Source organism: Saimiri boliviensis, chromosome X (assembly GCF_048565385.1).
Source record: "Saimiri boliviensis isolate mSaiBol1 chromosome X, mSaiBol1.pri, whole genome shotgun sequence".
Lineage (NCBI taxonomy): Eukaryota > Metazoa > Chordata > Mammalia > Primates > Cebidae > Saimiri > Saimiri boliviensis.
Window position 1 is genome coordinate 13,239,376 of NC_133470.1, and position 23,255 is coordinate 13,262,630.

The 23,255-nt window shown below is 41.1% G+C and overlaps 1 protein-coding gene across 1 annotated transcript in view; it reads right to left on the reverse strand.

Moving 5' to 3' along the window:
* The window catches only part of CTPS2 (CTP synthase 2), a 229,871-nt gene that overhangs the window by 24,061 nt on the left and 182,555 nt on the right, over positions 1–23,255 (reverse strand). The gene's annotated exons all lie outside the window — the stretch shown is intronic.

The window sequence follows — 23,255 nt, forward strand, 5'->3', positions numbered from 1 at the left end:
CACAGTGGCTTATGCCTGTAATCTTAGCACTTTGGGAGGCCAAGGTGGGTGAATTACCTGAGGTCAGGAGTTCGAGACCAGTCTGGCCAACATGGTAAAACTCCGCCTCTACTAAAAACATAAAAATTAGTCAGGTGTAGTGGGGCATGCCTATAATCCTAGCTACCTGGGAGGCTGAGGCAGGAGGATTGCTAGAACCTGAGAGGCAGAGGCTGCAGTGAGCCAAGATCATGCCACTGCACTCCAGCCTGGATAACAGAGCGAGACTCTGTCAAAAAAAAGAAAAGAAAAGAAAAGAAAAGAATCTAATTCCTGATGATCTGAGATGGAACAGTTTCATCCTGAAGCCCTCCCCAACTCCCCAACGTGGAAAAATTATCTTCAACAAAACCGGTCCCTGGTATCAAAAACGTTGGGGACTGCTGCTTTAAGTTATTTGAAAATGTACAATTAAGTTATTATTGACTATAGTCACCCTCTTGTGCTGTCAATAGTAGGTCTTATTCATTCTTTCTACTTTTGGACCCATCAACCATCTCACTTCCCCACCAACCCCCCGTTGCCTTTCCCAGCCTCTGGTAACTATCCTTCTACTCTCTATGTTCGTGAGTTCAATTGTTTGGGTTTTTAGATCCCCTAAATAAGTGAGAACATATGATATTTGTCTTTCTGTGCCTCTGTCAGACAAATCTTAAACCTCCAGGTCAATAAACTTTGGATTCCCAATAATGCTATTAAGAGGTCAACTTTTAAGTTTTATATTTTATACTCTCCTGATTCTATAAAATCATGTCTTCATTTTCAGTGAAGTATCAGTGTGTAGTATCTACGTACAGTACTTTACAGCTTGCACAGTGCTTTTATGCACATTTTGTTAAATTTTTACAGCTACCTCCATATGATTGCTGGTCTCTCCTGCAAATATTTTTACCTCCATTTTGCAGATAAGGAAAGCAGTGCTCATGGACAATAAGAGACCTTTCTCAAAATTATTCATGTCAGAACTTCCAGGGCCAAGACTGGTTCAAACCTCAGTAATCCACCCTTTCACCTCAACAGGATAAAAAACAATGGACCCCATGGGTGCATTCTTTTTTCCCTAAGCTAACGAAAGGCTTAACTTTACTATCTTGGTGCATGGCATCCTATTTTTCTCTGCGTTTCCTTTTCTTCACTGTTGCTTCCTCCGAAGAATTAGCACAAATCTGCTCCTGATAGATCTTTTTCTTCCTGCTCATTTTATGGGGTAGTTATGAGGATTAAATTTGTAAATGTACGTAAGAGTACTTTGCAATTATGTACAGTGTGAGTATACGTAGGAAAGTGTCATTATGAAAATTATAGATTATTCAGAAGCCAACAATAGCAGCTCTCCTTTCTCCCTTTCCTCTCTCCTTCCCTCCATCCTAAATAATTCAGAGCAAAAAACAGTAATGCGTGAAATTAACAGCCAACATAGATACCACAGGGCACAAAAGGCCAGGAATACAAAACATCACAGTCTCCTGAGACACATAAATGACTCTCAGATTGGCCTAAGCTCAAGGCAGAGTCATGCCTGTAGCTTCATAAAGCTGAGTCCCTGCTTCCTACCCTAATTATTTGTGGGATAAGTGATGAAAGACAGCAAAGTAAATGCAATATGCTTAGACTTCAGTGATGTCTTGTATTGTTCCACTAAATATCAAAAGTAAACATGTAATCATTTTAACGTAGATAAAATTATTAGAAAAATAATAAAATGCATAGTTTTCTTTTAGAGAACAAACTTAGCCTTTATACATATATCTCAGTTTTTGCAGGGGGAGGGTTCCCAGAAAGATAAGGCCACCAAAAGAAAAACAAACATGGCAATAGAAAGACAGCTAGCCCTTCTTGAACACAGCTTATGACATATGGTTTTTTCTATATGTTAATACATTCTTCGATGCACACAAAAATCCTAAAAATATATTATTATTCTTACCTTGAGATTGGAAAAAATTGAGGCTCAAAAAAGGAAATAGCTTTCCACAGATCTTTGATACTAAAGCCAAGGCACATGGTGATGAACTCAATGAAGTAGAAAGACAAGGAGGAAGGGGAACACCAAATGGAACCAGAAGCAGGGGAGATATGAGAAGTTTTCAAGTGTCAATCAGCAAGTAAATCCATTACATGACCAAGACATTGTCAAACAGTGGAACAAATAAGCTAGAAGAACTTGCATGCCATAGGAATAGCAGCAACTGTCTGTACCCCACCCATATTCCCCACACTTAGCATTTCCATACCCACCAACCTGGCTTTCAACTGCCAGCACCTGCAATTGTCTGCCCTTGAACTTTCTCTGGCTGCTAGAGCAGCTCTTTCTGCTGGAAGTGCTGAAGGATTATGATCCCCCTGGGAAGAGCCCTCAACCAATGACTGACAAAAGTGGGTGGATACATACCCCAGCTCCCTTGTCCCTCAAGTGGGATGCTCTGAGGTGTGTGTTCTACAATGCTTCCCAGGGTTTCCACCAGTTTCCTGCAGTAGCAACTGGCTTAATAACTCACCTTTTACTGGCTACCTTCTTATTTCTGTCTCACTTCCCCACTCCCCTACCAGCGTTTCTTAGAACTAACTTATTAATGAACTATAGAATTTGCATAGAATCTTGTTTCAATACCTTCTTCCTGGGGGAACCCACACCAAGAAAACAGCATATCCTATGAATTTAGAGCAGTGGCTAACTTGTGTTGGAGTCATCTAACACCAATAAATTCATGTAGTAGAATTCATTCAAGAACGAGTCTGTAAAAGAGAGGTGACTACATAACCCATTTCCTGGGCTGTACTAGCTGGTGGGTATTCTGCAGAACATGAGTCATATCTCACTACCCCCTGGTCCTACATTTGAGGCTCCTTCAAGTTATTTTCAGGAATACTCTAATGTGTCTCATATAACCTACAAACAAGTCAGTCAGGTCTCTGCCACTTGAGCTGGTTCTGCCCCCACCATCCTTCCTCTGGGGTTCCTACCACACTGATATTACACTGAGTACACAGGAAGGGAAAGAAATGTCCTTTTCCCCACTTTGGTCACACTTCCTCACATAGGCACCTAGATGACATTGTTTGTGCCCCTGTGTTACAAACCCTTTGTGGAAAAGCCTGTCACGCCTGCTGCCTATGGTCCCGCCAACCACAGACCTCCACCATGAGCCCATGGGAACATTTTGCAGAGCATGTCCAAGACAGACACCATGCTGTCCTCTCCAGTATTTTCCAGTAATCATCCTTGAGCTCTCTTGTCCTTACTCCTCCTCTAACTCTCCTGCTTACAGACTTCTGGTGCCCGTTATTCATCCTTTCCCAAATATTTGTGAATTACAGTGCTGGTCACAGCTTAGGCCCAAGCAGGCATCCTCATTTCACCTATTATCCAACAAAGACACATACACATCTTTCACACTCCCTATCTTTACTCAGCCGACCTCAAAAAACAGAGCCCAAGTGATTTGGGACACTGAAGTCAATTGGATATTGTGATGAATTGGTGTGTTAATTCCCATTACAAAACCAACATTATAATGTGTGGTCATAGACTTGGTGACTTTCATTCTGTTCTGTCTGAAAACCTATAACCTTCTCTGAAGAAGGTTATAATGTGCCTCCAATTTGCCCTGGAAATTTTGCAAAGGCTTTTGATCCAAAATTGTAAAGTTCTGACTGGGTTAGACTTGGATAGCTAATCGGAGAAATTAGAGGTCCAGGAGTTTTGAAGTGTTTCAAGCAGAGTATAACTGGAATGTTAAGAAAAGATCAAAATGTAACAAATGGAAAGATCAAGACATAACAAATTGAACACAAAATGACATAAAACCAAAAAGATACAGTTCAAATGCCACAACCTCTTTTAAATCCCATTTCTATTCCCTACATACACACATACACACACATGCATGTACACTCATGCATGAGCACACAGAATCACTTATTCATTTGAATAGGAACATTCAAATAAATAGAACTTGGTTTAACCTAGGCAAGGTAGCATGCCAATACTAGAATTGGACTCTCTGGATCAAGTGGATCAAACCCCAGATCTGCCATTTACTACTTTTGTAACTTGGACAAATTCACTTACCCTCTCTGTGTCTTAGTTCTCCCATATGAAAATGAAGATAATAATGGTTGTTTAAGGTTTTAATGCATTGACTACTTTTAAAGTACTTTTAAAAGAGTGGCAAAGAGTAAATACTTTATATAATGGTATTTATTTTGCTATTGTCTACCTCATTTTAGTGACCTATGCATTTTACCTTACCCTTTCTACCAAAGATGGAAGCAGGGATTCCATCTTCATACTGACATTTCTCCTACAGGGTCTGGTATTTGAAAGATGCCTAACAATAAATGACTGTAGAATTGAATATGCTCTGGTGTTCACCAAAACTTCCTACTTTTTCTCATATAATGATGAAATTAATTCAGTAAAAAAAAATAGATGAAAAAGGAATTTGAAATAATATGCAAATGTACAACGGTGGCTCACGTCTGTAATCCCAACACTTTGGGAGGCTGAGGCAGGAAGATCACCTGAGATCAGGAGTGCAAGACCAGCCTGGCCAACATGGTGAAATCCCGTCTCTACTAAAAATACAAAATTAGCTAGGCGTGGTGGAATGGGCCTGTAACCCCAGCTACTCCGTAGGCTGAGGCAGGAGAATCGCTTGAACCTGGGAGGTGGAGGTTGCAGTGAGCTCAGATTGTGCCACTGCACTTCAGTCTGGGCAACAGAGCGAGACTCTGTCTCAAAAACAAACAAACAAAAAAACAGTGCATTGTAATGAATAAGTGCGTGAAACAAAGTCTTCAATGCCTGAACAGAAAAGTAACATTTAATGACTTATCAGAAAATGTTAATCAATTATGAGTACAAGTAATTATCTGTCGGTATTAACACATCATTTAGATATTATGAGATATTTGTGAATTGCATAGGCAAAGTTTATAGCTTAGGAAACTTGTAAAATTTCTTTGGCCAAGGATCTAACCTACTATGTCCAGCAAGTCTACATTACCATAAAGACTGGATTACAACACCCAAATATATCTACCAATAATATAAATTTTAAAATACTTTACCTATCTGATCCCCTTATGTTTAAAACCCACATATGGCAATGATCATTGACTAAAATCTGAGAAATATATTAACCATAAATTAACATAATTGGATGCTTGGATGTAAGCATGGCAGGAAATATTCCCTATCTTCAAAGGATAAATTTATAAAAGGTAGTTTACATTCTAGAAAATAAGTTGACCTACTTGTAAATATATATGTACTTTCTTAGTTACTAACACCATTTACCCTTATAAATTGTCCACATACAAGACTTTGACATAACATTTATCAAATATATATGTGTTATATCAGTCAAGTATCTGTGATTGAAAATGACAGTAAAACCAACTCAAACCCACTTAAACTAAAAAGGGAATTTGTTGGCTTCATTAATTGAAAAGTACAGGCAACGAATTCTCGTTTCAGTCACAGTTGTAACAAATAATGTCACTGGGGCTCACTACACTCCCCCCCTTGACGTCCCAGCATTTATACGCCTTTTTTTTTTCTCATACATACAGATTTTAAAATGTATCCTTCCAATATTATGCAACTGTTCCATGGACTGCCAAAATTGCACTTACCCCCTTCCCAAAAGAATATACTCCAATGCTGAGTCTCATTAACTTGTCATACTCAAGATATCTGGATGATGTCTCCCAGACAAGTCTAAATGCAGCTCCTTATTGTCTGGAAGTCTACGGATAGGTTATTTAACTACAATCAAAAGACCCAGTGTATGAAGTTGCACGGACAACAGGACCACTTTAGAGAAACAGCTCCCATTTGAAAAAAGAGAAGGGAGAAAAAACACAATTATCATAAGCAATAATATATCCTCTTTGAGAGGAATTTCAGTAATTCCCTGCCCTAGAAAACCAGCTGCCCCTTGTTTTGCTCTCTGGGACAAGCTTCCTTACTCATCATCTTTCATATCTACATCTAAAGTGGGCATTAGTAGCAGAGTCTCCTTTAAGGGACTGCACCTTTTAGCAGTCTAATTCTCATTGTTGCAGGTGTGGAGACCTGAAAATAACTTTTTTGGTTAAATAGGAGATCATGACTTTTACTCATTGGATTTAAGGTTTCTCCTGCAACACAACTTACTTAAAAGCTTGATGAGTTTTTGCTTATATTCATTCAGTGAATTTTCAAGCTAAGAACCAAAGTCAGAGATTTTATCAAGTCATGGTCCATGCATCCAGACCCTAAACTAAAACTGTCTTTCAGAAACAAATCTCAGTGCTCTGCCTGTCCTGCTGCCTCCAGCTTAAGGGCCTCCATCTTGACATCTGATTTAGAGAAATGCAAAACAATAGCAGACTTAGGCCCAGATACTCTGTATTACCAGGCTGCATGTTCTAAACCAGGCGTCCCCAAACTTTTTACACAGGGGGCTAGTTCACTGTCCCTCAGACCATTGGAGGACCGCCACATACTGTGCTCCTCTCACTGACCACCAACGAAAGAGGTGCCCCTTCCTGAAGTGCGGTGGGGGGCCGGATAAATGGCCTCAGGGGGCCGCATGCGGCCCCCGTGGCCGTAGTTTGGGGATGCCTGTTCTAAACCTTTGTCAGGCAGGGAACATATAGCAGAAGATGCCCAGGAGAGGCAGGAATGTGGAGGCTTCCCAGGCCCCAGTTTCATTAACAACTTTGTTTTCTGCCTGTCTTTTCACTTTAGCCTCTGACAAAGAATTCCACTTTCCAACCCTGCATGTGTCGTAATTTCCTGACTCTCAGACAACTTGAATTGCTGGCTGCAGGCCAAAGAACTCCTAATAGTAAAGCTTTGAAATAGCCCCAAGTTGAGATGCTTTTCTCTTTCTTGTAAAAGTTATGGGAGACCACAGAAAGTCATCAACGTATTCCAACATCTTCACTTGTTTACCTACAAATTCACCCAAAGCTTCGGCTTCAGTAGATATGAGGTCTTGGTCCAAAAATGCCATGAGTGACACTTTAACCAACTTGTTTGCTAATACAAAACAGAAACTGCCAACTTCCCAGCCAGGAATAGGCAATCCCTGTAGCCCCACCCCCAACTTGATTATCCAGTTCCACATCTTGGCTCTGTTGCCCATTTACTAGTATATGTGTTGACACTTAGTCTGGGCAATGCACTCTACCAGGCTCATCAGAAATCTCCCGACATGCTCATCCCCTTCTATATTATCATATCCCTTCCCTTTTTATTCAGCTTTCCCCTCAAAGAAATGCCAGGGAGTTCCAAGGCAGGCCCTTGAAGCCCGGCTTGGTTTTTCCTTGCAAGAGTTCTGATTTTCTCAAGCTCACATCCCTCCTACCACCCCAGTACAAAGTTCTGTGTGTAGGATCCTCCATGAGGCCTCCAGGCAGCTATTACTGTAACCCCTCCCCCACTTAGCCACTCCCACCCCATACACATTTCAAACTCACATTGCAATCCCCAGCCCATAATGGCCTAGTCATTGTGTAGCAGACCAGGTCTCACTAAAGCAGGCCTCCGTAATAACTGTTTCAGTATTGAGTGGTTAATTAAAAGCTGAAAGAGCAAGTCCCCTGTACAAAGGCTGGAAGGTAATAAAAACCCACCAAGAGTTTTGCCTAGGCCTTTCCTGGGCCTTAAAGCATGGCAAGATAATGAAGGAATTCTTAACAGAACTCATTTAGGATTAAACAAGTTTTACTGTGGGTCTGAAGAAACTTCACAGGCCTCTACTAATAAGTTTATTGGGGGTCTGAAGGAACTCCGCAAACCTCCATGATTTAGCAGGAGGGTAAATCACCCCAGCACCTGGACCCATTTAGATTAAGTAAATTTACTGAGGCTCCAGAGGAAGGTCTTCAGGGCTCAGATCTTAATTATAGATTAAAGGAAGTTAATCACTTGTGTCTTTAGATGAATGCATACTTACACATAGACATATAACTTAAAAGGTATATAAGCTCTGGAAAACTTTGTAATTTTGAGATTGGCCTAGCAGTATTTTCCAGGCCTTCTCCCTGTAACTGGTTACAGAAATAAAAACTCTCTTCCTCCTCAGTTCATCTGCATCTTGTTATTGGGCCTCAAGAAATAGCAACCTGACCCTCAGTTTGGTCCAGGAGCAATTGCCTTAATTGGTCACCCTCACACATAAATGGATATTGAATGTGGTAATTTGAAAGGCAAAAGTCCAGTCAAACTCTTTTAAATCAGTAAGATACAAAGAGCTCCTCCCTGCTCTTTTTAAGTTGTTAATATATAGCTGCTGTATCCCCAAATTGAATCAACCTCCCTAAACAGAAGCTTCCCTTGTAAGATGGAAATAAATACGTAGACACAGAGAAGGATTAAACATATGCCAAAATAGCAATGGTTGTCTGTAGATTGTGGAATGAAGATTTTTTTATTTAGTTCTTTCTGCTTTTATGTATTTTCTAAATTATCTAAAGGAATTTTAAGAAATGGGGTCACTCTATGTTGCCCAGGCTGGAGGGCAATGGCTATTCACAGACATGATTATAGCTTGCTACAGTCTCAAACTCCTGGCCTCAAGTAATCCTCCCTACCTCATCCTACCTAGTAGCTGAGACTACAGGCGTGTGCCACCATGCCAAGCTTTAAAGTAACTTTGTATTGTTTTTATAACAAGAGAAAAAAGGTTAAAAATATACGCTAAAAAAATTCAGTCAGCCCTAGAGACCTTTTTGGGGTCATGGAAATGTTTTGAAACTAGATTGTGGTAATGGTTGAACAACTCTAAATTTACTGAAAATCACTGAATTGTGCACTTAAAATGGTTGAATTTTATGATATGTAAATTATACCTCAATAAAGCTATTAGCAAATACAGAACTTCTATGTGACTAATTTAAAGGACAGTAATCCCATCAGAATACTCATATAGACGCTCACAGAGTTTAGGGCAAGAAGAACAAGGAGAGGTCAGATAAGAAACTGATGTGAAGAAGGAAGGAAGGAAGAAAGGAAAGAGAAGGAGGGAGGGAAGGAAAGAAGGAAGGAAGGAAAGAAAAAGAAGGAAGGAAGGAAGGAATGGGGGAGAGAAGGGGAGGGAGAAAGGGGTGAGGGGAGGGAGAGAGAAGGAGGAAGGAGAGAATGAGAAAGAGAGGAAAAGAAAGAGGAAAAGAGGTGGGAATAAAGTGTGTGGGGAGAAAGAAAAAAAGCTTTAAAAATTAAGCAAGATATCCTACTACAGCATAGCTAAAGATCTTTGTGGTACATCAACATGTTGGTAACTGAATTTTTCTTGGCCCTTCAATATAGCCACAGAAGGCTGGAACTTTAAAGATGTTGATATAATTTGAAAATTTTGCCGGGCGCGGTGGCTCAAACCTGTAATCCCAGCACTTTGGGAGGCCGAGGCGGGTGGATCACGAGGTCAAGAGATCGAGACCATCCTGGTCAACATGGTGAAACCCCATCTCTACCAAAAATACAAAAAATTAGTTGGGCATGGTGGCACGTGCCTGTAATCCCAGCTACTCAGGAGGCTGAGGCAGGAGAATTGCCTGAACCCAGGAGGCGGAGGTTGCGGTGAGCCAAGATCGCGCCATTGCACTCCAGCCTGGGTAACAAGAGCGAAACTCCGTCTCAAAAAAAAAAAAAAAAGAAAAAGAAAAAAAGAAAATTTTACCACCAATTCTGTCAGGATGCCCTCTATAATTTGGATCATGTCTTTGAAAGACAGATCTTATGCAACAAATAAAATGTTATAATGATGTTGATGTATCACATGGGCACAAACAACTCAAAGTGTTTGTCTCACCTAAAATGAAGAAGTGCTATCTTCACATCATTTCATTTAGCATTTGTTGAACACATTTTGGGCCCAATGAAACAGGCATCCTGTTTTGAAGGATACAGAGATGAGCAAGGTATGCTTCCTACCCTCTAGCAATTTACTATCAAAAACAGTAAATGCATTCTATTTTAGGGGAGCTGCCGTACTTTATGAATAAGGTAATATATGAAAATAAGGGTAGGACTTTTGTGGAGGATTTGAAGAGAAAGATAAGGAAGTACTTTCCAGCCTGGGGTAAGAGCATCCATGAAGGTACAGAGAATGGTAGATTTAGGGTGTGATTAAGAAAAAGTGAATACTGATCATTAGAGAAATGCAAATCAAAACCATGAGATACCATCTCACACAAGTCAGAATGGCTATTATTCAAAGTCAAAAATTAACAGATGTTGGCAAGGTTGTGGACTAAAAGGAACACTTATACACTGTTGGTGGAAGTGTAAATTAGTTCAACTATTGTGAAAAGCAGTGTGGTGACTCCTCAAAGATGTAAAAACAAATACCATTTGACCCACCAATCCCATTACTGGGTATATACCCTGTATTAGTCCATTCTCACATTGCTATAAATAAATACGTAAGACTGCATAATTTATTAAGAAAAGAGATTTAATTGGCTCATGGTTCTGCAGGCTGTACAGGAAGCATAGCAGCTTCCACTCATCTTCTGAGGAAGCCTCAGGAAACTTAAAATCATGGCAGAAAGTAAAAGGGGAGCCGGCATGTCTTACATGGCCAGAGCAAGAGGAAGTATGGAGGGAGATGCCACCCACTGGTAAACAACCAGATCTCACTACAACTCACTCACTAGCATCACAAGAACAGCACTCAGGGGAAATCCACCTCCCATCAGGCCCACCTCCAACATTAGGGATTACAATTCAACATAAGATTTGAACAGGGTGTGGTGCTTGGTGTCCACAAGTTTCTGAATGGAGCTAAGCATCTTGTTGGAACCTGGGCTCTAAGCAGGAGGACATCTACCAAGATGACCGAATAGGAACAATTCCAGAGTGCAGTTCCCAGTGAGAGCAACACAGAAGGTGAGTGATCTCCACATTTTCAACCAATGTACCAGGTTCAACTCAATGGGACTGTTTGAACAATGGGTATAGCCCAAGGAGGGCAAACTGAGGCAGGGTGGGGCACTACCTCACCTGGGAAGTGCAATAGGCTGGAGGCCCCCCTCCTACCCAGTGGAAGCCATTGGGGACTTTTTTCCAGACACTCTAGTACTCTGGCTCAGATACTGTGCTTCTCCCATGGTCTTTATAGCCCACAGACTAGGATATTCCTGCTGGGGCTGGTAGGCCCTGGGTTTCCAGCACAAACCTGGGCAGCCCTTTTAGCCGGTGCTTGGAACACCTGAGAGACAGAGATGCCCATTCCCCTGAGAAAAAGGGGACTGAGGGCAGGGAACTAAGTGGTCTGGCTCAGCAGGTCCCACCCCCACAAAGACCAGCAAACTAAAACCCACTGGCTTGAGATTTTTGCAGCCAGCACAGTAGTTTGAGTTTGACCTGGGACAGTTGAGCTCACTGTGGGGAGGAGTGTCCGCCATTACCGAGGCAGTCTGCCATTACCAAGGCAGCTCTAAACTTGTCTGTGTAAACAAATTGCAAGGAAGTTTACACAGCAGAAGGGCAGAGCCCACGACAGCTCAGCAAGGCCTCTGCAGGCAAACTATGACTAGACTCCCTCCTTGCTGGGCAGGGCATCTCTGAAAAAAGGCAGCAGTCCACTAGGGACTTATAAATAAAGCCCCACCTTCCTGGGACAGAACACCTGGGAAAAGGGGTGGTTGTGAGTTACACTCCAGCAGACTTAAATGTCCCTGCCCAGCAGCTCTGAAAGGAGCAATGGAGCTCCCAGCACAGCACTTGAGCTCTGATAAGGGACAGATTGCCTCCTCAAGTGGCTCCCTGACACCCATATATCCAAAGAGACACCTCATACAGGAGAGCTCTGGCTGACATCTGGTGGGTGTCCTTCTGGGGCAAAGCTACTAGAGGAAGGAAAAGGCAGCAATCCATGCTATTCTCCAGTCCCTGCAGGTGATTCCTAGGCAAGCAGGGTCTGGAGTAGACCTCCAGCAGTCCTGCAGCAGAGAGGCCTGACTGATAGAAGGAAAACTAAAAAACAGAAAGAAATAGCTTCAACATCAACAGAAAGGACATCCACTGAGAGACCTCATCTGAAAGTCACCAGCTTCAAAGACCAAAGATAGATAAATCCATGAAGATGGGAAGAAACCAGCACAAAAAGGCTAAAATCACTAAAAACCAGAATGCCTCTTCTCCTCCAAGGGATCACAACTCCTCACCAACAAGGGAACAAAACTGAATAGAGAATGAATTTGATGAATTGACAGAAGCAGGCTTCAGAAGATGGGTAATAACAAACTTCTCTGAACTCAAGGAACTTGTTCTGACCCAAAGAAAAGAAACTAGGAACCTTGAAACAAGGTTAGATAAAATGCTAACTAGAATAACCAGCTTAGAGAAAAACATAAATGATTTGATGGAGCTGAAAAACACAGCACAAGAACTTCGCAAAGCATACACAAGTTTCAATAGATGAATTCATCAAGCAGAAGAAAGGATATCAGAGACTGAAGTTCAGCTCAATTAAATAAAACCAGAAGGCAAGGTTAGAGAAAAAAGAGTGAAAAGAAATGAACAAAGACTACAAGAAATATGGGATTATGTGAAAAGACCTAATCTACATTTGATCGCTGTACCTGAATGTGATGGGGAGAATGAATCCAAGGTGAAAAACACTCTCCAGGATATTATCCAGGAGAACTTCCCCAACCTAGCAAGGCAGGCCAACATTCAAATCCAGGAAATACAGAGACCACCACAAAGATATTCCTCAAGAAGAGCAACTCCAAGGCACATAATTGTCAGATTCACCAGGGTTGAAATAAAGGAGAAAATGCTAAGGGCAGCCAGAGAGAAAGGTTGGGTTACCCACAAAGAAAAGCCCATCAGACTCACAGCAGATCTCTTGGCAGAAACCCTACAAGCCAGAAAAGAGTGGGGGCCAATATTCAACATCCTTAAAGAAATGAACTTTCAACCCAGAATTTCATATCCAGCCAAACTAAACTGCATAAATGAAGGAGAAACAAAATCCTTTACTAACAAGCAATTGCTGAGAGATTTCGTCACCACCAGGCCTGCTTTACAAGAGCTCCTGAAGGAAGCACTGAACATGGAAAGGAACAACCAATACCAGCCACTGCAAAAATGTACCAAATGGTAAAGAGCATCAACACAATGAAGAAACTGCATCAACTAATGGGCAAAATAACTAGCCAGTATCAAAATGGCAGGATCAAATTCACACATAATAATATTAACCTTAAACATAAATGGGCTAAATGCCCCAATAAAAAGACACGGACTGGCAAATTGGGTAAAGAGTCAAGACCCATTGGTGTGCTGTATTCAGGAGACCCATCTCATGGACAAAGATACACATAGACTCAAAATAAAGAGATGGAGGAAGATTTACCCAGCAAATGGAGAACATAAAAAAGCAGGGGTTGCAATCCTAGTCTCTGATAAAATGGACTTTAAACCAACAAAGATCGAAAGAGACAAAGAAGGGCATTACATAATGGTAAAAGGATCAATGCAACAAGAAGAGCTAACTGTCCTAAATATATATGCACCCAATACAGGAGCACCCAGATACATAAAGTAAGTTCTTAACAGCCTACAAAAAGACTTAGACTCCCACACAATAATAGTGGGAGACTTTAACACTCCACTGTCAATATTAGACAGATCAATGAGACAGAAAATTAACAAGGATATTCACGACTTGAACTCAGACCTAGACCAAGCAGACCTAATACACATCTACAGAACTCTCCACTGCAAATCCATAGAACATACATTCTTCTCAGCACCACATCACACTTACCCTAAAATTGACCACATAATTGGTAGTAAATCACTCCTCAGCAAATGCAAAAGAATGGAACTCATAACAACCAGTCTTTCTGACCACAGTGCAATTAAATTAGAACTCAGGATTAAGAAACTCACTTGAAATCGCACAACTTCATGGAAACTGAACAACCTGCTCCTGAATGACTACTGGATAAATAATGAAATGAAGGCAGAAATAAAGATGTTCTTCAAAACCAATGAGAATGAAGACACAATGTACCAGAATCTCTGGGACACATTTAAAGCACTGTCTAGAGGGAAATTTAAAGCACCAAATGCCCACATGAGAAGTGAGAGAAGATCTAAAATTAACACCCTATCATCACAATAAAAGAACTAGAGGAGCAAGATCAAACAAATTCAAAAGCTAGCAGAAGACAAGAAATAACTAAGATGAGAGGAGAGCTGAAGGAGATAGATACACAAAAAACCCTGCAAAAAAATTAATGAATCCAGGAGCTGGTTTTCTGAAAAGATCAACAGACAGACCACTAGCCAGACTAATAAAAAAGAAAACAGAGAAGAATCAAATAGATGCAATAAAAAAATGATAAAGGGGATATCACCATTGATATCCACAGAAATACAAACTACCATCAGAGATTACTACAAACAACTCAATGCACATAAACCAGTAAATCTAGAAGAAATGGATAAATTCCTGGACACTTACACCCTCCCAAGACTAAACCAGGAAGAAGTTGAATCCCTGAATAGACCAATAACAAGGTCTGAAGTTGAGGCAGAAATTAATAGCCTAACAACCAAAAAAAGTCAAGGACCAGACAGGTTCATAGCTGAATTCTACCAGACATACAAAGAGGATCTGGTACCATTCCTTCTGAAACTATTCCGAACAATACAAAAAGAGGGAATCCACCCTAACTCATTTTATGAGACCAACATCATCCTGATACCAAAACCTGGCAGAGACACAACTAAAAAAGAAAATTTTAGGCCAATATCCAAGATGAACATTGATGCAAAAATCTTCAATAAAATACTGGCAAACTGAATGCAACAGCACATCAAAAAGCTTATCCATCATAATCAAGTAGGCTTCATCTTGGGGATGCAAGGCTGGTTCAACATACTCAAATCTATAAATGTAATCCATCACATAGACAGAACCAAAGACAAAACCACATGACAATCTCAATAGATGCAGAGAAGGCCTTCAACAAAATTCAGCAGCCCTTTACACTAAAAACTCAATAAACTAGGTATAGATGGAATGTATCTCGAAATAATAAAAGCTATTTACAACAAACCCACAGTCAATATCATACGGAATGGGAAAAAACTAGAAGCATTCCCTCTGAAAACTGGCACTAGACAAGGGTGCCCTCTCTCACCATTCCTATTCAACACAGTATTGGAAGTTCTAGCCAGAGCAATTAGGCAAGAAAAAGAAATAAAAGGTATTCAGTGAGGAAAAGAGGAAGTCAAATTGTCTCTATTTGCAGATGACATGATTGTATATTTAGAAGACCCCATCATCTCAGCCAAAAATATCCTTAAGAGGATAAGCAACTTCAGCAAAGTCTCAGGATACAAAATCAATGTGCAAAAATCACAGGCATTCCTGTACACCAATAACAGACAGAGCCAAATCAAGAGCGAATTGCCATTCACAATTGCTACAAAGAGAATACAATATCTAGGAATATAACTAACAAAGGACGTGAAGGACCTCTTCGAGAAGAACTACAAACCATTGCTCAAGGAAATAAGAGAGGACACAAACAGATGGAAAAACATTCCATGCTCTTGGTTAGAAAGAATCAATATTGTGAAAATGGCCATACTGTCCAATGTAATTTATAGAATCAATGCTATCCCCATCAAGCTACCATTGACCTTCACAGAACTGGAAAAAACCACCTTAAACTTCATATGGAACCAAAAAAGAGCACACATGGCCAAGACAATCCTAAGCAAAAAGAACAAAGCTGGGGACATCATGCTACCTGACTTCAAACTTTACTACAAGGCTACAGTAATCAAAACAGCATGGTACTGGTACCAACACAGAGATACAGACCAATGGAACAGAACAGAGACCTCGGAAGCAAGGCCACACATCTACAACCATCCGATCCTTGGTAAACCTGACAAAAACAAGCAATGGGGAAAGAATTCTCTGTTTAATAAATGATGTTGGGGAACCTGGCTATCCATGTGCAGAAAGCTGAAATGGGCTTTTCTTTACACCTTACACAAAAAGTAACTCCAGATGGATTAAAGATTTAAACATAAGACCTAACACTATAAAAACCCTAGAAGAAAACCTAGGCAATACCATTCAGAACATAGGCATAGGCAAGGACTTCATGACCAAAACACCAAAAGCATTGGCAACAAAAGCCAAAATAGACAAAAAGGTCTAATTAAACTCAAGAGCTTCTGCACAGCAAAAGAAACAATCATTAGAGTGAACCAGCAACCAACAGAATGAGAAAATTTTTTTGCAAGCTACCCATCTGACAAAGGGCTAATATCCAGAATCTACAAAGAACTAAAACAAATTTACAAGAAAAAACAACTCCATCAAAAGGTGGGCAAAGGATATGAACAGACATTTTTCAAAAGAAGACATTTATGCAGCCAACAAACATATGAAAAAATGCTCATCATCACTGATCATTAGAGAAATGCAAATCAAAACCACATTGAGATACCATCTCATGCCAGTTAGAATGGCAATCACTAAAAAATCTGGAGACAACAGATGCTGGAGAGGATATAGAGAAATAGGAACACTTTTACACTGTTGGTGGGAGTGTAAATTAGTTCAACCATTGTGGAAGACAGTGTGGCAATTCCTCAAGATTCAAGAAATAGAAATACCATTTGATCCAGTAATCCTATTACTGGATATATACTCAAAGGATTATAAATCATTCTATTATAAAGACACATGCACACTTATGTTCATTGCAGCACTGTTTACAATAGCAAAGACTTGGAACCAACCCAAGTGCCCATCAAGGATAGACTGAATAAAGAAAATGTGGCACATATACACTGTGGAATATTATGCAGCCATAAAAAAGATGAGTTCATGTCCTTTGTAGGGACATGGATGAAGCTGTAAACCATCATTCTCAGCAAACTGACACAAGAACAGAAAACCGAACACCACATGTTCTCACTCATAAGTAGGTGTTGAAGAATGAGAGCACATGGACACAGGGAGGGAAACATCTGGGGTCTGTTGGGGGGTGGGGGGCTAAGAGAGGGATAGCAGGGGGTGGGGAGATGGGGGAGGGATAACATTAGGAGAAATACCTAATATAGGTGACATGGGGATGGAGGCAGCAAACCACAATGGCATGTGTATACCTATGTAATAATCCTGCACGATCTGCACGTGTACCCCAGAACTTAAAGTACAATTTAAAAAAAAAGGAACACTATAAAAGCCAAGAGACTATCAAAGCCACGATGCTGGAATTCTTAATACGGGAATCAATGAATAATTATAGATGCTAAAACTAAAACTGTTATTCTAACAAGTGGTTTTGCATCTAAAATCCTATTAACATTAAATGTCAAATAAAACATTTTTTAAAAAGATTTTAACAGGGACACAGATACACTGCATGTTCTCACTCATAGGCGGGTGTTGAACAATGAGAACACATGGACACAGGGAGGGGAGCATCACACACTGGGGTCTGTTGGGGGGAAATAGTGGAGGGACAGCCGGGGGTGGGGAGTTGGGGAGAGATAGCATGGGGAGAAATGCCAGATATAGGTGAAGGGAAGGAAGGCAGCAAATCACACTGCCATGTGTGTATCTAGGCAACAATCTTGCATTTTTTTCACATGTACCCCAAAACCTAAAATGTAATTTAAAAAAAATTCTACCATAAAGACACATGCATGCATATGTTCATTGCTGCACTATTCACAATTGCAAAGACATGGAATCAACGTAAATGTCCATCAATGATAGACCGGATAAAGAAAATGTGGTACACATACAACATGGAATACTATGCAGCCATAAAAAAAAAAGAGATCATATCTTTTGTGGGAACATGGATGGACCTAGAGGCCATTATCCTCAGCAAACTAACACAGGAACAGAAAACCAAATATCACATGTTCTCATTTATAAGTGTAAGGTAATTAATGAGAATTCATGGACACAATGAAGGGAACAATAGACACTGTGGCCTACTTGAGGGTGGAAGGTGGGAGGAGGGAGAGGATCAGAAAAAAATAACTATTGGGTACTGGACTTAGTGTCTGTCGATGAAGTAATCTGTATAGCAACCCACATGACACAAGTTTGCCTGTATAACAAACCTGCACATGTACCCTCAAACCTAAAATAAAAGTTTAAAAAAAGAAAGTGACAGGTGCTCAATACAGAATGGTTATTATGATGGCTCTGTCCCTCTCCTAGCCCAGCCTGCCCTCAAAATGTGCTGCCTACAGAGAATCAGGCATATCCTACTGCCTCAGTGGGGTTTTGTATTTTTTACAAAAAGTTATAATTAAATATATAGTAAATTTTCTAAAAAAAAAAAGAAAAGAAAGAAAAAGAAACAAAAGAAATGGTGAATCATTTGATTTAACTGTATGCAAGATTCATAAGCAAGTGGTGGAAAATATGTAATTAGGACCAGATGGTGGAAGATCTGGGGAGTTTAAGGCCTCTCATGTATGTAAAACGGAGTCAGTGAAAGATATGCCTGAAGATCCCAGTTTCTGTGAAGCGTAAAATAGTGTACTAGTTTTAAATATATGCCCACAAATTCTTTGATATGTATTTTGCATGTGGGAAGAAGATAAATAATTTGTGGCCAGAGAACAGATTTTGGTGGTTTTGAAGATACATTCACAAATTATTTCATACTCCTCTCCTCAAGAGATAGAACTTGCTTCCCCTTTTCTTCACTGTGAGCTATATTTAGTGTTAATGAATAATATATGGTAGAAGAGATGGGATGTCACTTTCAAGATTACACAATAAAAAGACTGCAACTTCCATCTGGGAGACTCACTCTCTCGAATCACTCTGCGGGAGAAGCCACCTTCCACGTACTAAGGCAGCTCTGTGGCAAACCTCATGTGGTAAAACACTGAGGCCTACTAAAAACCATATGGGTGGGAGGGAGGTGGAACAAAATGGCTAAATAGAAGCCTCCAGAGAATATCCCCCTGCAGGAACAACAAATTGAACAACTATCCACACACAAAAAAAGCACCTTCATAAGAACCAAAACCCACTGGGCGCAGTGACTCATGCCTGTAATCCTAGCATTTTGGGAGGCTGAGGCGTGTGGATCACCTGAGGTCAGGAGTTTGAGACCAGCCTGACCAACATGGTGAAACTCCGTCTCCACTAAAAATACAAAAAGTTAGTCAAGCCTGGTGTCACATGCCTGTAATCCCAGCTACTTGGGAGGCTGAGGCAGAAGAATCGCTTGAACCCAGGAGATGGAGGTTGCAGTGAGCGGAGATCACACCATTGCACTCTAGCCTGGCCAACAAGAGTGAAATTCTATCTCAAAAAAAATAATAATAAAGAACCAAAACTCAGGCCGGATGCAGTGGCTCATGCCTGTAATCCCAACATTTTAGGAGGCTGAGGCAGGAGGATCACGAGGTCAGCAGTTCAAGACCAGCCTGGCTAACATAGTGAAACCCCATCTCTACTAAAAATACAAAAACAGTTAGCCAGATGTGGTGGTGGGCATCTGTAATCCCAGCCACTCAGGAGGTTGAGGCAGGAGAATTGCTTGAACCCGGGAGGTAGAGGTTGCAGTGAGCCGAGATCACACCATTGCACTCCAATTGGGCAACATAGCGAGACACTGTCTCAAAAAAAAAATTCAGGTGAGCGATCATAGTACCTCGTTTTAATGTTATGTTCAGGAAAGAGGCACTGAACAAAGTAGGAAAGAGAGTCTTGAATTCCTGACACCATCCCTCTCCCATTCCCTAGCAATGACCGCATGGTACAGAGGAGAATCTGTGTGCTTGGGAGAGAGACAGCCCAGTGATTGTGGGACTTCGCATTGAAGCTCAGTGCTGCCCAGTCACAGAGGAAAGAAACATAGGGCAGAACTCAGCCAGCACCCACAGAGGGAACAGTTAGACCATCCCTAGCCAGAGGCTAGGCTCATAGTTGGAATCTAAGTTCTGGTAAGCCCTATCATCGCAAGCTAAAGGCAAAGCAATCTGGGGTCCTAAATAAAAGACAGTCTAGATCATGAGGACTGCAATTTCTAGGCAAATCCCAGTGCTGGACTGGGCTTAGAGCCAGCAGACTTGGGGTGTAGATAACCTAGTGAGACACCAGCTGGGGCACCAAAGGAAATGATTGTGTCACTTCTTCCCAACCTTAGGCAACACAGCTCACAACTCTGGAAGAGACTCCTTTCTGCTTGAGGACAAAAGAGGGGAGAGTAAAGAGGACTTTGTCTTGCATCTTGGACACCAGCTCAGCCATTTTCTGTATTATTCCCTCTTCACATTGCTATAAAGAAATATCTGAGACTGGATAGTCTATTAAAAAAAAAAAAAAGAGGTTTAACTGGCTCATGGTTCTACAGGCTCTACAGGAAGCACAACACCTTCTGCTTCTGGAGAGGCCTCAGGAAGCTTCCAATCATGGTGGAAGGCAAAGGGGGAGCAGCTGTCTTACATGGTTTGAGCAGGAGCAGGAGAGATCAAGCAAAAAGGTGCTACACATTTTTTAAAAACCCAGACCTTGTGAGAACTCACTATTGTGAGGTCAGCATCAAGGGGATGGTGCCAAACCATTCATAAGAACCTGCCCCCATGATCCAATCACTTCCCACCAGGCCCCACCTCCAACACTGGGGATTAAAATAGAACATGAGATTTGGGCACAGATCCAAACCATGTCAGAAGACTTTGTCTTGCATCTTGGATATCAGCTCAGCCACAGTAAAATAGTGCACGAGACAGAGCCAATAGTGCACGAGTTAGAACCATTCCAGGTTCTAACTCTCAGATGACATTTCTAGACACACCCTGGGCCAGCAGGGAAACTACTACTCTGAAGGGAAAGACCCAGTCCTGGAAGGATTCCCCACCTGCTGATTAAAGAGACCTTGGGTCCCTGAATAATCAACAGTGGTAGCCAGGCAGTACTTGCCGTGGGCTTTGGATGGGACCCAGTTCCATGTTGGCTTCAGGAGTGACCCAGCACACTCCCAGGTGTGGTGGTTATGAGGAGAGACTCCTTCTGCTTCAAGAAAGAAGAAAAAAGAGTAAAGGGATCTTTGTCTTGCAGCTTGGATACCAGCTTGGCCACAGTTGGGTAGAGCACCAAGTGGACTCCTGAGAGCCCTGGTTCCAGATCTTGGCTCCTCAATGGCATTTCTGGACCTGCACTGGGCCACATGGGAGCCCACTGCCCTGAAGAGAGAGATCCAGGCCTGGCAGCATTCACCACAAGCTGGCAAGCTGACTGAAGAGCCCTTGGGCCTTGAGTGAACATCAGCAATAGCCAGGCAGCACTTGCTGTGGGCCTGAGGCAGTGGTAGCCATAAGGTAGCCTTTTTTGCTTAAGGAAAGAGGAGAGAATTGTGGGAAGGACTTTGTCTTGTGTCTTGAATACCAGCTCAGCTGCAGTAGAATAGAATCCCAGGAAGATTCCTAAGGTTCCCAACTCCAGGTCCTGGCTTCTAGATGGCATCTCAGGACCCCCCCCCCAGGGCCAGGGGGCAAATGATGACCTGAAGGAAAGGACACCGCTGGCTGGCTTCACCGCCTGCTGATTGTAGAGGCCCAAGAACATAGGCACTAACCAAGCAGTGGTCATGGCAGAGCTTGCACAAGACCCAGTGCTGTGCTGGCATTGAGTCTAACACACACAGTCCCAGTAGTGGTGGCTGCAAGGGTGCTTGTGTCACCCTTCCCCCAGCTCCAGGCAAGCTCAGCTCAGAGAGAGAGAGACTCCAGTTGTTTGAGGAAAAGTAAGTGGAGAGAATAAGACACTTTACCTGGTAATCTAGAAAATTCTCTGGATCTTACCCAAGACCAGCAAAGCAATACTTCTATGAGTCCACAAAAGCCACAGCATTACTGGGTTTGGAATAGCCCCTAATGCAGACATGGCTACAGTGACCAAAGACTTAGATCATAACACCAAAGTCCCTTTGAATACTTGGAAAGCCTTCCCAAGAACAAATAAAAACAAAGCCCAGATGGTGAAGACTATAATAAATACCTAACTCTTCAATATCCAGACACCAACAAACATCCAAAAACATCAAGAACATCTAGGAAAACATGACCTCACCAAACAAACTAAATAAGGCACCAAGGACCAATCCCAGAGAGACAAAGATATGTGACCTTTCAGTCAGAGAACTCAAAATAATTGTTTTGCAGAAGCTCAGTGAAATCCAAGATAAAACAGAGAAGAAACTCAGAATCCTATGAGATAAATGTAACAAAAAGATTGAAATATTTTCAAAAGAATCAGGCGGAAATTCTGGAACTAAAAAATGCAACTAACATAGTGAAGAATGTATCAGAGTCTCTTAATAGCAGAACTCATCAAGCAGAAGAAAGGATTAGTGAGCTTGAAGACAGGCTATTTGAAAAATACAAAGTCAGAGGAGACAAAAGGAAAAAGAAGAAAAAAGAATTAAGCACACCTACAAGATCTAGAAAATAGCCTCAAAAGGGCAAATCTAAGAGGTATTGGCATTAAAAATAGAGAGATCAGAGTAGAAAGTTAATTAAGTGGATAACACAGAACTTGCAAAACCTAGAGCAGGATACCAATATTCAACTAGAAGAATATAGAACACAAAGTAAATTTAACCCAAAGAAGACTACCTCAAGACATTTAATAATCAAATTCCCAAAGGTTAAGGATAAAGAAAAGACCCTAAAAGCATCAAGAGAAAAGAAACAAACAACATACAAAGGAACTCTAATACATCTGGCAGCAGACTTCTCAGTGGAAATGTTACAGTACAGTAGAGAATGGCGTGACACATTTAAAGTACTGAAGGAAAAAACTTTTACCCTAGAATAGTATATCCTGGGAAAATATCCTTTATACATGAAGAAGAAATACAGACTTTCCCAGATAAACAAAAGCTGAGGGGTTTTATCAACACCAGACCTGTCCTACAAGAAATCCTGAAGAGAATGCCTCAATCTAAAAGAAAAGGACATTATCGAGCAATAAGAAATTACCTAAAGCTGCAAAACTCACGAGTAATAGCAAGTCCACAGAAAAACACAGAATATTACAACACTGTAAATGTGGTGTGTAAACTACTCATATCTTGAGTACAAAGACTAAAAGATGAGCCTATCAAAAATAATAACTGCAACAACTTTTTAAGACATAGTCAATACAACAAGGTATAAATACAAACGATAAAAACTTACAAAGCTTTGAGAT